The sequence below is a fragment of the Otolemur garnettii genome, unplaced genomic scaffold (genome assembly GCF_000181295.1).
Source record: "Otolemur garnettii isolate 467f Iridium unplaced genomic scaffold, OtoGar3 scaffold00190, whole genome shotgun sequence".
Taxonomy (NCBI): domain Eukaryota; kingdom Metazoa; phylum Chordata; class Mammalia; order Primates; family Galagidae; genus Otolemur; species Otolemur garnettii.
The window spans coordinates 1,526,213-1,537,736 of NW_003852585.1; the positions used below are offsets into that span (position 1 = coordinate 1,526,213).

General features: G+C 40.3%; 1 pseudogene; it reads right to left on the reverse strand.

Annotated features, from left to right (window-relative positions):
* Positions 1-206: 206 nt before the first annotated feature.
* On the reverse strand, positions 207-1,517 carry LOC100962323 (annotated as a pseudogene).
* Positions 1,518-11,524: the final 10,007 nt, after the last annotated feature.

Below are 11,524 nucleotides of genomic sequence, written 5' to 3' on the forward strand. Positions count from 1 at the left end.
AACAGAAGTATCCCCCACCTATTGGGTTTGACAAAGTTTCTTAGAACTGGGGAGTTGGGAAAGTTGGACTCCTTTTAATTCTATTCCAATTGTTTTCTGCATAGGGAAATTAAAGTCAATGCATCAAATGAAGACCCAAAGAAACATTTAAAAACTTGTTTGACTAGTATTCAGTATGTGAGATTATTAAGTAATAACGTGTCCACCTAGTTAATCTTGTCCTAGAATATATATAGGTTACTTGTAGCCGCCACTGCTATAATATTTTCTGAAGGATGTCAAGCTGTATGTAAGATCTTTTTGCTAAAGTCCAGACTATCAACACTGATCTCGTCTTTTCTCTGCTTGGCCCCCCACACTTTTCGGGGCTTGAGGATAGCCCGGGGTTTGCTGTTTTCTCGTGAGGCCTCAAGGGTCACACCGCACTTGGTGTTTCAGTTAAACATCCTGAAGAAGTTGTTGTAGGAGCCTGTCATGATGACGTTGTCTGACCTATTCCAGACACACTCAAATTTATCAAAAATGCCATCATTTTCGTAGAGGGAACACAACTTGCTGTGGAGGTAGTCATGGACCTGGTAAGACTTGATGGGGCAGTTTTCCATGTTGAGATCCCACACTTTAACAGTAAGGTAGTCCCTGGTCCCACAGTCCCTCCCACTGTGGCTGAACTTCACATCTGAAACCGAAGAGATAATTTCAGAGAAAAACGATCTGTTGCTTGGATATTCTAGCTCTTCAAAAAACTTGGTGTGCCTGTCACACAGGGCTGACACCCACATGTCACACAGCCGGACTGTCCCTTTGCTACTGCTGTAGAGGAAGGTGTTGCAGTGATGGGGTAGAACTCGGCTGCCATGATCACCTCCGTGAGCTCCTCCATGTCGGCAGGCTTGATGTCCACGATGTTAAAACTTTGATTGCTTATTTCAAAGTTCCAGGTCTCATAGTTGCTGTTGACTGATAATGGAGTTGATGTGATATGTGTGTGCATTGGCAAATACTCTTCAGGGGGTGGCCTCCACCATCAGGTCCATGGGTCTCAGGACAGGCACCCGCAGGGTTGTGATGGTGGCAGGATCCCGGAGCTGGCCCTTTTCATCTTTTAGATTGTAGCCTTCTGGCCTCTTATCTCACTCGCTGACTTTCCATAGCTTCACAATTTTATCATTAGTAGACAGAAGAAAGTAAGATGCATTCTGCTGGGGGAGCCATCTTATTTTGCTGATTTTTTCTTCTATTTCTAAACTCTTCAGGTAATCAAACTCGGGTTCGTGGCTCTGGAATGTGCTGTAAACATTGTATTCACCCCTACGATGAACCTGATTTTTACTCTCCTGCTCTCGTTGAAATATTACAACTCGAACCCCCTTGTCCCCTGTTGCTAGTAATTCTCCTGTGTGGTTGAATTCTACCATAGAGATAATGTCAGCTTTGGTCACATAGCTGTGGTTGCGCAGGAAACTGTTGTTGATTTTGCAGGTATCAATGTCCTCCTCCATTGACAGCAGGCTTACTTGCGTGGGAACCAGAAGCTGGCAGACAAGTATCCATGATCCCTCCCACAGCCAGTCTCACAGGAGAGGGGGGCCGGGGAGCCCATGGGACTGCACCATGGTCTGAGTCCTCACACCCACACGCGCACACTAGCAGCTACTGCTGCTGCTGCAGGAGGCGGCTCAATGTGATTTTTCTGATGTCCACACTTTATTTACCATAGAAAAAATACGTTCAGTGGCAGCATTAGTTCCTGGTAAGGACAGCGCATATCCCACAATTTTTAGTGCATTATTGTATGGAACATGGTTTGTTTCAAATGATAAAATATTTCTAACCATTTGTTCTCTATTGTGATTTTTGCTGATGCCCAAGATTTAACCTTTTCCTTATCAATATATATTTTTAATAATGATACCTGGTAAGTCGTAAGTGTCACTTTCAAGGCCTGCGCTAGGCTTTTTGCCACTATTATAAAATATAAGTAATATGAGTACTGTCTGCTAAATTCATGAAATAAATAAATAAATTACTTACCTAAATTATCTGAATAGCTGACTTGTTGACATCACTTGTTTAACTAGCACTAGCACGCAGTATGATGTGTATCGTCTGAGAGACAGTTACAAAATGTTTCCGTCATTGCCAAGGCCAAAAAATGCCATTGTTCATTAAGTCCAAACAATGGTGGTAGAATTCTAACAACTGATCAACAATGCAAACTTTGATAAGCAGTTCTCGATAATCAGTTCTCAACAATTATTTGTTATTATTAAAGTTTAACATTATAAAATTAACAAAAATAATATAAAACTCATATCCTGGCAAAATAGCCACATGGCAGCCGAAAATTGTATATTCCTTTCCCGTTCTCCTGCCATTCCCTAGCTCGTTGTGCATTCTTTCCAAAAATCGGGACTTTTTTAAAACGCCGTGGGATGTGGGACAAATTGTTAAAAATTGGGACTGTCCCACCAAAAGCAGGACATCTGGTCACCTTACTACTTTAACGTAGTAAATTGCACACGAACTTTATGTCCACCCCGTATATGAATTCAAAAAGCCAACTTAACTTTCCAATACCATTATTCAAATTTTACCCATGCTAAAAGAGTTCTATTAGGGTCTCAGAGCTCTTCAGATAGATGCTCATATCTCAGAATGGCATAACTATCTGAAATCCGAAATAACTCACTTCCCACTTCTTAATAAAATTCTTGTGAAAAGCATGTAAACTATACCCTTATTTTTTGGATTACTATGGTTAAGTATAAAAATAATTGATCTAGCATCTTATAAATCATTAGAGTTATATATAAAAGCACCTATGGGTTTTTTTAAAATGAAAGAGTCATAGTACACTACACTTTACTCTTTTTTCTTCTTTTGAGACAGAGTCTCATTATGCTACCCTTAGTAGAGTGCTGTGGTGTCATAGCTCACAGCAACCTCAAATTCTTGGGCTTAAGCAATTCTCTTGCCTCAGCCTCCCAAGTATCGGGGACTACAGGTCCTGCCACAATGCCTGGCTATTTTTGTTGTTGTTGTTGTTGTCATTGTTGTTTGGCAGGCTGTGGCTGGGTTCAAACCCACTAGCCCCAGTGCATGTGGCCAGAACCCTAACCACTGAGGTACAAGTGCCGAGCCTCAACTACTATTTTCATGTAGCATCTTAAAATGCAGCATTCAGTAGAAGTAAATGCATATTCAGCATACCACTTTATCATTTGATTTCCTCCAATCATGCTATAGTCTCTCAAAGGAGAGATTCCCAGTGTATTGCACTTTGGAACAGTTCTGTGCTCAGCATGGCCCTTCTCTGGTACCTGAACTCTGAGGAACATACACACAGGTTGTAGGGTCTAAGCACAATAGATGTATGTAAAACATGCAATTTAAAACATTTTTTGCATAGTTAAGTCACATCATACACATAATATAAACTTTAACACACATCTTTTAAGATTTTTTTTAACCCCAAACTGTCAAGAAAGCTAAAGCCTAAAATTATCATAATTCTACCCCAGTGAATACTCTTATTTTGTTCAACAGTGCATTAAATGAAGCCACACAAAAGCAATGACATTTAACCATGCTTAAACTACTGGAATCATGAAGATAATCTGTTGGTTCTTCAAAAGGCTGAACTCAATTAGAGGCCATATTTCTGGTAACTAACTCTAATCTCTTTTGCTTCAGTACTGAGAGCTGAAAAATGCAACTCTAACAGCCATCAGAAAGACTGACCAAACTACTACTTAAAAAGAAAAAAAAAAAAACCACACATACGAAAAACACTAAAAGTTAAATGTTTTCCATAGGACAGTTAATAAGTGAAAATTATTCATCTGCCAGGCACTATGTTTTCACTACCTTAATAATTTAATAGAAATCTGGAATGTTGGGACCAACTATCAATATGCTTCAAGGAGACCCAAGGAAAGTAGTGTATTTCTGAAAAGAACAGTTAAGAACTTCCAAAGAAATCATATAACACATTAAAAATCAAAGGTCACAGAAGGATTCACAAATTTGTCACATTAAAAGATGCAGGATTCTGAATAACATAATTCTGTACATACTGCAATAATTGTGAATTCTCCTACTTAGCACCAAGACGGTGGTACTTTCACTAATAAGTAGAATTTTTCCTTTAAAAGCTAAAGCAAAGTACTACCAAGTGAATTCTTTATAAAAGCCCTTCTTTTAAAAGTCCCATGGGGTTAAGCAGAACCCTTATTAAATAGTCCACCTATACAGAATAAAGATTTATGTAATATTTACAAACAGAAGTATTTTGTGGATACTAGTATAATTTTTTTTTTTTGAGATAGAGTCTCACTTTGCTGCCCTTAGTAGAGTGCCATGGTGTCAAAGCTCACAGAAGGCTCAAACCCTTGGGCTTAAGTGATTTTGCTGCCTCAGTCTCCCCAGTAGGTGGAACTACAGGTGCCTGCACAACTCCCAGCTGGTTTTGTAGAGACAGGATCTTGTTCTTAACTCAGTCTGGTCTCAAACTCCTGAGCTCAAGCAGTCCACCCTCCTCAGCCTCCCAGAGTGCTAGGATTAAAGTATGCCTGGCTGTAAAAAAAATTTTAAGTCACATGATAGATGTATGTGTACACACACACCCACACACTCTGAAACACCCCCTACCATCCTCAAAAAATACCTTCAATGAGGTCAGAGTCAGCCAAAACACTAAAGCCCATAAAGCACTGGTGTCTGTCCTCAACTATAGCCGAAATCCTTAAAATAGGCACTGAAAGACTTTATTTGGATTTAAAAATCCTGAAGGAGCAAAATACATTACTAGGAGTGATGTATGTTACATACATAACGGAATTTCTGGAGTGATGTACAAACAAACAAGGTCATTGAATCAAAGTTCAGTGTAATCATCCTTACAAATGTAGTCTTTGATATCAGAACCAGTTTCTTCAAAGATCTCTCTAGCAGCAGTCATGAGACACTGCTTCTTTATTTACTTTCCCTTTTGGAAACCTCAGCCTGATTTTGCTAGGTACCCCAAACCTGTAGTACCTGTAGAGATCATCAAGGTTACTGCCAGAAAATCACCCATTCAGTCTCCACGATGAGAACCCACAGCAGGAGCAAGGCATCCTGGCTTCCTGTGTCTAGGGTCCAAGGGTATAGCACAGAAACTCCAGCTGACTGGAGAGCACCTGTCTTCAAATTTTTGTATCAATTGAAAAGCAAGGCTACGTATTTGTCACAGGACCATGTTTAGCCTATGTGTTAAAATATACGAAATTATTTGCCTTAATTGAAGCTTTAATTAAGGCCATAATTTCAGTTTCATTTGGAATACTGTTATGGTTAGAAAGGTGATAAACTGACGTTCACCTTGAAGACCTATGTTTATCTCATTCTGAAGTTTTGGCACATGTTTGGTGGGTGAGCTCATCTCTACTAAACATAGAAAAACTAGCCAGGCATTGTGGCAGACTCCTGTAGTCCCAGCTATTCAGGAGGCTGAGGCAAGAAGATGGCTTGAGCCCAAGAGTTTGAGGTTGCTGAGAGTTATGATGCCATGGCACTCTACCCAGGGTGACAGAGTGAGACTGTCTCAAAAAATAATTGATTTTTGATACCATAAATGATTTAGTAACGTGTCTCAAATCATAAAATCTTTTCAACATTTGGCCTCAACTTAGCCATCTTACTTCCGGAAAGTAAATCATGTCTACATAGTCAGCATCAGTACTTTTAAGGAATTTCTGGAATTGGTGGTGATTCAGTCTCTTGGCCCTTAGGAAATTCACAGTCTTGATGATGATTCTGCGTGACATTATTCATTTTCAAAGCTGTTGTGCATAAATTTTCTTGATGTACTATGTAATGACACATCATCAAACATGAGTTTTAGGTGGCAATTGCATCATCTTCTATTAACTCTACAAGCCCCTGATTTTTTTACCTACCATCACCAGGATACCATCAGTAACTATACCAGATACGTTGACCATGGGCAAAGAAAATCACCTTAACATTATTTTTAACTGCTTTGTATAAATCTCTTGATTTAGTTGTGTATTTTAATGGCACTAAAGAAGCCATTTCTTCAGTGGCATTATATTTGTTACCAATACTTCTAATAAAAATGCCAAGTTGAGCCATATTTATAGCCTCAGTACTGTCCCTTGCCAAAGCCTAAAATTTTAAATTATCAGACTTCTTCTCATAGATTTTTTCCAGTTTCTTCAATTTGCCTGGCTAATCTGGTGATACAAACTGATTTTAGAAATATCCTCCAGCTTTGTGAGTTATTCTGAATCCCAATATGTTCAGAGACAACATAGGTGAAATCCTTTTTTCTCCCTGGGCTATTTCTTGTTTGTCCCCAGGCCCACCCTGGCACTTACTGAGCACTGTGTGATCAGCATTGCATCAGGAACTTGAGATGTAAGACTCCACATCTCCCCCAGTGAGACGGGACTATTATTTTTCTCCTCTGACTTTAAATAAAGGAACCTGAGCCTTAACGAACTTAAGAGACTTGCCCAAAGGCACATAATAGTATGAGGTAGAGCCTAGAGTTCGATCTAGATTGTTTGAAACTGGGCTCATTGCTATCGTCATTTCACTATCTCTTCTTATCCACTTCTCCACCGTCCCCCATACTTAACTTTAGCCCACTCATCAGGGCATCTTTTCCCTGTCTTACACATATTCAGAGCAGATCTACCCTTTCCCTAAGACGTGCTTTTGTTTCCCAATGGAGGACTAGATGCCAGTGTCATGGTGGAGACATTAGGTAAATACACGGTCCTCCTCCGGTACCCTTGGGATATTGGCTCTAGGACTCCCACAGATACCAAAATGATGGATGCTCCCATCCCTGATATAAAATGGCATAGTATTTACACATAACAAATACGCACCCTCCCATATACTTTAAATCACCTCTAAATTTATGGTACCTAATATCATGTCAATACTATATGACTATAAATGGTTGACATACTGTATTTTTAATTTGTACATTTTACTTTTAAAATTATTTTGATCTGTGGTTAGTTCAATCCATAGATGTGTAACCTGCAGACACAAAGAGCCAGCTGTACTGCTTTTTCTAAAAATCAGCTTGATTCATTGGACACTTCTAGTTCCTATCTTGAAATGAAAGGGAAAAAACTGTTTTGTTTAGATAGGATGCACTTCACAATCAACCACTCTCAGAATATACTGTTTCCCTGAAGAGCAAATTCGCTGCCCTCGTTTAGAGAACAGCCTTGGCTATCAGCTTTCCAGGCTGAGAAGTTTGGAAATGTACAGAGGCTGTGGCCCTCTGGAAAGTCTGATGCAGGATGGTGCAGCTTTTCAAAAGCTGCCTGGCAGAGTCTAAGGTGAGGTTAGGGCCAAAGCTCAAGGGCTAAGGCCCTTGATACAAGTGTGCAGAGTGAAGCCTTTTCTGAACCCCATGTATTAAAGTTGCCCCTCTCTCCTTTGAATCCCTTCCCCAGCCCCCCAAATTATACAGACTTCTACAATCATATGTGGGTCAATTCTGAGTACTTTCCCATACTCTTACCCATCTCCCTAACTAGACATAAGGTCTTGGAGGGCAGAGCCTATGCCTTGCTGTCACACGACACCTAATGTGGCTGACACAGTGCCCAACACACAGGTGGTCTCCATCACATGTGTGAATGCTCATTAGATTTTAGACCAAACAAAAGAGAAACCAGGTATTTTCAGCCTTGGAAGAAAAGCAGTTCTCATCACTTTATAATTGCAGAGTTTCGCTTTTATCTTGCAAAGACATGACTATATTTCCCCAAATGGAATCCTACTGAGAAATGTTGCAGCAACATTACATAAAAGTTAAAGGAGGCCAAGGTACTGGAAAAAGGAAAGGAAACACGGAACTTTGCTCTGACCTCTCCCGTCAAGGGGTGACTGCTAGGAATGGGTGGTGGGTGGCAGCAGAGAGCTGCCCCATCTGACTAACAAGCGTGTGTGAGTCTGGGGAGCTGGGGGGCATTTTGCCCCTGACATCTCAAGCCCAGCAGAAGAGGAAGACACAGCCCCATGGGAAATTGGTATGCAGGCACCAGGGTGGGAAGCAGCGGGCTGTCAGACACGGAGCCCAGAATGGCGCTGAGGATTGGAGACACTGAAATTCTAGGCAGATTACGAAGACAAAGGCAGGTCCTGCAGGGGAAGGGTGTGATGGGCAGGCAGACGAACTAGCAGTAGAGCACTCGGAGACTCTGAGACTCTAACCTGAGGTTGCTCCGGTCTTCCTGAGTAACCAGGTGGCTTTCTAGCATCTGGGAACCAGTAGCTTCAACTGGGTAGAGAAAAAGACAGTCCTTCAAGCAGAACAGGACTCAGGACTGTCACTAAGGCTCCTCAATCTCTACCCAGAGTTGTCCTGACCATGCTCATTGTTTTTATATAGGTCAGCACACTTCATCATGGCAACCCAAGGAATTGAGGTGTTACCTTGCCCTTTTTTTTTTTTTTTTTTGCAGTTTCTGGCCGGGGCTGGGTTTTAACCCACCACCTCTGGCATATGGGGCCAACGCCCTACTCCTTCGAGCCACAGGTGCCACCTGCCCTACCTTGCCTTTTTTACTAACGTTCAGACAGGTAGAGTAACCTGTGATTCTGCCTAAGATCTGACTACAAAGCCAAGGCCTATTTGCTCCCCTGTACCTCCTAAATAGACGCCACCTGAACATGTGTTAGAGGTGTGGGAGAGAAGAGTCAAGCTCCACACAGGAGGCTGCTGTTTATAACCTCCTAGGTCAGCAGTTCTCAACCTATGGGTCACAACCCACAGGAACTATATTAAAGGGTCGCGGCATTAGGAAGGTTGAGAACCACCATCCTGAGTAATCAGTCCAAACCAGAGAGTTTCTGAGTGTTTAAAAAGGCAGGCAAGATCACTTGATAGAGGCACTCAAATGCCAGAGATGATAAGAGCCAGAAATCAAAGTGATGAATGCCAGAAATCAAAGTGATAAAGGCCAAGAGCTACATCAGTTCCTAAATAGAACAATGACCTAGATCATTGACCTAGGTAACCTCTTCATTCCAAGGAGCTCAAGTAGTCATATATTTTTAAATGTACCTCTCTTTACATGACACGCTCCTCAAGATGAAGTTTAATACACATTTTTATTCGATTGGGTTCAATTTTAAATGTTAGGGGGGATTGCACTATTGAAAAACGTCTATAGAAAATCCTTATTGTGAAAAGGGTTTTCCATAATTAACACACTCATGAAACACTTGTTCTGTATCTCAGTGTCAGGCACTGCTCTGGGCACTGAAGAACACAATGAATGGGGCAGACAGGAAAAAAGGGTAGACAGAATGGAGCTGACAGTTCCTTCAGGAGTGAAGCCATGAGGATGCCTGTCTGTTTTATAAGCTCAGTGCTCCAGCGAGTAGGTGCTCTGAAAGTGCCTCCTCTAAGCACTCTCAGGATGTTTCTTTGACACTGACCATATACTAAGTGTGTTCCACTTCCTAGAACCTTGGCCTTTGCTTGGTACATCTGGATTTCTTGGAGCTTGCCTGCTTTTTAAGGATGGGATGTTAGCCTACCACTGAAAACACACAGTGTGCCTAGTATCTTGCTAATAATACAAATATTTGAATTCAATGGAAAGAAGTAATAACACCAATATCAATATCACTTTGTATTCATATTTTTCAAAGTCAAAAAAAACTTCAACTTAGTTTGAGCTTCAGATCATACCACGACCTACAGGGGAAAAGTAATTTCATGTTTTTTAATTTTAAATGAATATGAAAGGGGGCACCGGCCCCATATGCCAGAGGTGGCAGGTTCAAACCCAGCCCTGGCCAAAAAATTTTAAAAAAATAATTAATTAATATGAAGGTACAAATCTTTAGATTACATTGTTCTCACTTCCCGGGTAAAGTTCCAGTTGTAAAAGAGCCCCTCACCCAGGGGGTGTGTTATATACCCTCGCAATAGTATTTAGCCATTAAAAAAGATGGGGACTTTATATCTTTTACATTTACCTAAATGGACTTAAAACACATTCTTCTTAGTAAAGTATAGCAAGAATTTCATTTTTAAAGTGGGTTATTAAAGTTCAAAACAGAACAAAGTTCAAATCAGTTTTTAACATAAAAATAGCTAACATTTTGCACTTTGTTCCACAAAAACAACAATCAGGTCAATACTTCACAAAGAAATTTCAGCTGTAGCAACAAAAATAACCAACACTGTTTTCTGTGCAAAAGGCTATCAACTTTGAGTGTGTCTTTATCCAACACTAACTTTCTTTATCATAAAAATCTCTTTAAAGATGGAGAAAGTGAAAAATATTCCCTTGTTTCAATAATGTTATTAATAGTTCTTGAAAGAACACTGTGAATTTTTTAAAACAGACATTCATGGGGAATACCAGCTATAAATGCAAACAGTAAGAATGTAACCCCAAAGAAAATAATTATCACCAAAGTCAATTTAATTCCCAGAAACAAAATTTCACTGCTCATTTTTATAGTCAAATTTGGCAATATTATCAATCCAAACTTCACCACTTTTCAGAGAAGTAACCCAGGTTTTAAAAAGGTCATCATTCATTCTGTCAGCAGATGCGAATCCCACTGAAAACCTGTAAATGTAATAATGTAACACTCAGAGATGGACAAGGCTGTCTTTTAACAGCAGGGCTAACTCATCAGGTGTGAGATTTGAAATCCCAGCAGGATGAGACCCTTGGACATCCGCTAATTCAGCACCCTCTACTCCACAGGAGGAAACTATCTCTAGATAGCCAATCAGTACAACAAAATAGGCCCTTCAAGTTAAACAAACCGCACTTCAGTAAGACTCTCAGGTACATGACATCAAAACATCTGGATAAAAAATAGGCAATTGTCTCTGACATCTGGATGATGTGTCTATATGCCCAAACCAAGACGTTGTTCCTAATGCTAGTGAACCGTCAGCTGGGCCCCAAGACATGAGAGTATCATATGTTGTGTCAAGGCCCACAAATAGATCTCTGCAAATGTTAGTGGTGTACTCACCAGATTCTGAGCGCTGACAATCCCATTTCCAACAATGTGATGGAGGCATGCATTAAATAGTGGACTCAAGGCACAGGTGAAGAATGAGCAAGTTAAGGCATGTTGCTTTTAATACCCACACTTCTGATGATGTTCCTCCATAGTAATAAATGCAGCTGTGGAAACTGCAAGAAGTCTGACATTTTCTTGTTTGACTTTAATATTGACTCATTGCAATGATGGGAAGGTTAATGTATCCAAAGCAAGGAAATGCCAGAGACATTTTAAAAATATTAACGTCACGTCAGTCTTTTAAGTTGTTAGTGTTATTCAAAAGGATAGGGTGTAGTTGCAAATAAACATTGAACAACAACATAAAACAGTGGGAGAACTGCAGTTTAACCATCTTTACTTCACTGCCCAAGGTCCACTGAAAGAAAAGGACAACACAAGTCAATTATCTCTTGATTTGAAAATTAAAGCCCAGGGTGGAGAAGCGACT